Source organism: Lipophrys pholis (assembly GCF_963383615.2).
Source record: "Lipophrys pholis genome assembly, chromosome: 13".
NCBI classification, from domain to species: domain Eukaryota; kingdom Metazoa; phylum Chordata; class Actinopteri; order Blenniiformes; family Blenniidae; genus Lipophrys; species Lipophrys pholis.
In genome coordinates, this window is record NC_137632.1 from 19,444,933 (window position 1) to 19,449,332 (window position 4,400).

Consider the following 4,400-nt stretch of genomic DNA (forward strand, 5'->3'; position numbering starts at 1 on the left):
AAATTTGACAACCTTCTAATAGAAATATTCAGAGACATAAAATAACAGAAAAGACAACTCCATGAAGCCAACCCTTTTGTCGGTGTTTTAATTAATTTGTCACTAGGTCTCCTTTGTATCATGAATCAGTTTCAAGTGAAATGTCATAATTGCTTTGTCATCTTTAAATCAAGCTTCACAAGTTCTTACCTTCCATCCATCCATCTTCTCCCACTTATCCATTTCTGGGTCATGGGGGTGACAGTGCTCAGACTGTCACCCAGATCACATTCCACCGATTCCTGCGGGTGGTGAGCCCACGGGAAGGTGGCGCCCGGCGTGGGACACGAACCCACTACCTGGAGATTTCAAGTCTCATGCTCTACCAACTGAGGTAGCCGGGGGCTCTTACCTAACAGCGTGAGGCAATACTTTCTTAATTCATGACCACAGATGGTTATGAATGAAGGGAATCTTTGTCAGAAAGAAAAAAAAATGGAAAGATGTTTCTGACCAATTAAAAATTGTTTTCCCTGCTTTCAGTGCACTGACTTTGGCACCAACTCTAATAACTGAAAGGTTGTAGCATGACATGTATCCATCTGTTAAATCCACTTTACACAACTTAAAGTCATTAGTCTATCAAAGCATGAACAAAAAGAGACAATCACACATGTCTAAGGTGAATTTCATGATCAGTCAATTAGCTAAATGAACACACTGTCTTTAGATTGTATAAAAGGAGGCCAACGAAATGGAAGTGTTTTCCCAGTGCTTTTTAATGTAAAACTCTTGTGTTATTCCCTCTGGCTATATAGTGATTGATGCCACATAAAACAAAAACAATGGACTGGAGTGAAATTGAAAGTGTTGACCTCGGCTATTGTGTCAAGCACATAAGAAAGTGGCTACAGTCGAAATGAGATGCGTAATAAAACTGAAATGATCCAAACTAAATTTTATCTTAAAATGTAAATAAAATTGTGGGAAAGAGTCCCACAACAATTGTGGACTTTACAAAAGGTAATTTCTCCTGTGGCACAGTGGACTTCATCCAAAGATAGTAATATCAGTAAAACATGGGAGAGAACAGGATTCTTCCAAAAATGCAATAAGCTTATTTGTTTTAGTTTACAACATTTCTGGGGGAAAAAAACATTATGTTAAAAGTGCTCAATTGTAGTGAATTTGGTATTCGCAAGCCTGAGTTTCAATACCCACACAACCTGTCACTGGAGGCTCTCACATCCATCAAGTACAATTTTCTGTTGCTTGTGCTTTAACCACTTCCAATTCAATATGCAGTTCAATAACCTTATCCATCGCCGGAGGGGGAATTAAAACACCACTGTCCGCAATGTCTGGTCCATTGGCCATTAATGATCTTCACTTATGAATAAAACTAAACCCAAATTAGTTTCCACAGCAGAGAAAGGACTGAATATATTAATTGCATGATGCCTGATGCAGATGGGGGGAGAAACTGAATCTGAGCAAATGATTGAAGAAATGCATTGGAATAAATGCACTGTGGTACTTATTAAAATGTGTTGAAATTGAAGTTGAAGTTTTAAACTTCTAGTGTTGTCAAAAACCACGGTAATAAACGGAACAATGTAATGCTTTCAAAAAGAAATGCTAATGTTTCAGGTGCGTTGCAGAGCCTCAAACTTGTGAATGCCTTTGTGGAAAATAAAGAACTGTTTTCTAGTCTATAGGTGAGTCTACTACTCATGATAATATTTCATTTTGAAATGAAAAGAATACTGTTATTCAATCCAAACTTACAATTTTACATGAGGCCAACAGCATGGGGCGTAGTGTGAGTTAAAGGTTGCACCGGTTTTACTGTTAATAGCGAGAGGGACACCAAATAATTAGGATGAAAGCCCAACTCAAATGAAAGAGAGTAAATGAAAATACCATATTAATACAAAACATGACAGGTTGAATGCCGCTCTCAAACATATAACCACCTGTTACTGGACATACTCTGAACAAAGGGAATATTTCTTTGAATTTACAAAAGAAACTCAACAAGTTTGATTAGCTCAGCTAAGAAATTAATCTTCTACATTGGTAGACTTCCAGGTGAAGCTGAATGGGGAATTATTTGCGTATGTCAGAAACGGCCAATGTCCCATGGCTAAGCATCATGGGATTGATCCACTGACGGAATGGGATGATACTCTTGGTGCACATAAACACATCAGCCTGATGTAAACAGGACACTCTCTTCTCTATGATATCAGAAATCATTCAATCAGATCGACCAAATAAGTGAATATAGAATTGTTGCTATAGTGTGGGAAGTGATGCTTTAAATGTGGAATATATTTTCAGTCTGCTCTTGAAGCAGCTTCGATCACTAAGCTGGTCATATCGTTTCAGTACCAATTCTAAAGGTTACATGGTTGTAGTGGGTTTTGTTATTTTTACTCCTCAGTTAAAGCCATTTTTATCACGCAGTACATACTTTTCAAGGATAAACTTGGACCTGTATCAATCATGGAAACAGGCAGCAAACATAGACAGAAAGACACAAATCTAATAGTGTTGTCATAGAAACGACGTCAACATGATCACCACTAGATCAAAGATATAAGTAAATAAATATTGTCTATTATTCTTCGCCACTCCGAGGATTAATGCAAAAACTGTACAGAATACAAAAGGATACACAGATCACCTCAAGATAGCAATGTCATGAAACCGGCATGCTTTATACGGAAACCGCAAAAGATGTGTGAGCTAAGACGCCTTTCACAGCACAAGCGTATTTGAATTAAACTGTTCAGCAATAAAAAGGAGCGATCAGTCATTATGATGCTCCCGGAGAAATGTAACGGCGCGCGGGAGTAAGTGAAATGCAGTTTTCACACAAAATAAATTATCGGTGTTGAGCCGAGGCGTACAGGACAGCTGTACAGAATTCCACAGTAATAAATTGATCACATAATGACGAAGCGTAGAAACGTCCTTGAAAGTTCATCTCCTTCTGCCACGCCTGAATAAAGTGTATCTGCACTGGCCTATGCACGCTTGGATTGTTAATTACGCCGCTATTGTTATGCCATTCGGATCAAGAAGTAAACTGATGTCGCATCAAGGACACCGGGGGAGAACTGTAGGTGTTGCGCAAGTGCCATCACCTGAAATGACGCCCCATCTGAGCGTTTGTGTGCCATTGACTTTGAGGCATGATGTGCTAAACTAATGTAATGTAGAACTGAATGGAACTATTAGCCCATTAAAACGTAAGCATATGTAGAATCAGGCAGATGTTGCTTGTTAGTTTCATTCGGTTCGGATGATCCACAACAAACTGTGCGGCACAGCTGCGTTGCAAGCTTTCAATAAAACTGCAACAGATGTCTTTTGTTTTTAACTGGGTTCACGGTGGGAACACAATGGCAACAAGAATTCATCAAATCACCAGTAAAAACACTGGTGGCTTTAGTTAGCCGCCAAAACAAGATAGTAGGTCAGTGATAAAGTACGAGCGATAATATTATGATACCTGCACTCACACACACTCCTTGCAGTTATAAGCGTGCGTTCTGGCCCGCATCATGGAGCCTGTCATCACATGCTTCACACCACACACTTCATGTTTTCACATTCCGGAATGAGATGAGAGCCAAGTGTGACACTGCGATCACACTTGTTGACTTCACTCGTTATTGACCTATCACCACAACATATGTGAGCTGAAACAGCAGAAACATGAACTGGGTTATCTATTCTTATCCAGCCATGAAGCTGAGGTTTGGGAGGAAGTGGTGCTTTTCTTTTTTTTTTTGGTGGGGGGGGGGGGGGGGGGGGGGGGGTTGTATTCACTTTACTTGCAGAAGCTGTTGAAAAAGTGTCTTTATTACACGGTAGTGGGGGGAGGGGACATCATTTTTAGAACGTTGCTGTGTAAATGTAAAACTTTTGACGTGTTTTCACTTGAAATGTGTCAACTCACTCTCTTTACTCGCCATCCACAGACAGTGACATTAACCAATGACATTAGGTCAGTGTAATTGGTGACTCCGAACACCTCATATATTTCAGTGCGTCACTCGAGAATGTACACCAAGCCTCTCACCCTGTCTTAGCCTCCAGCCTTCTGCGATTCTTGCCTGGTTAAGGCAAAACAATGGACGAATAATACTTTGTCTCTGACTATTGAAGAACATTGTTTACGTTTTAGGTTTTGTTCGTTGATCTCGAGTTAATCGCCTGACCCTGCTTGACCTGGCTCCAGCAGTTTGTGGAGTTGATTGTCAATTCGGGCTCATTCTCACAAGGTGCTGGGCTTAAACTATCAATCACAATATGTCCATCATGCTCTTGCAGTGAAAGGATCCCAGACTGTTTCAAGTCACGAATAAAGTTGTCATCGCAATCAGTGTACCCCTACACATTTTCGCATG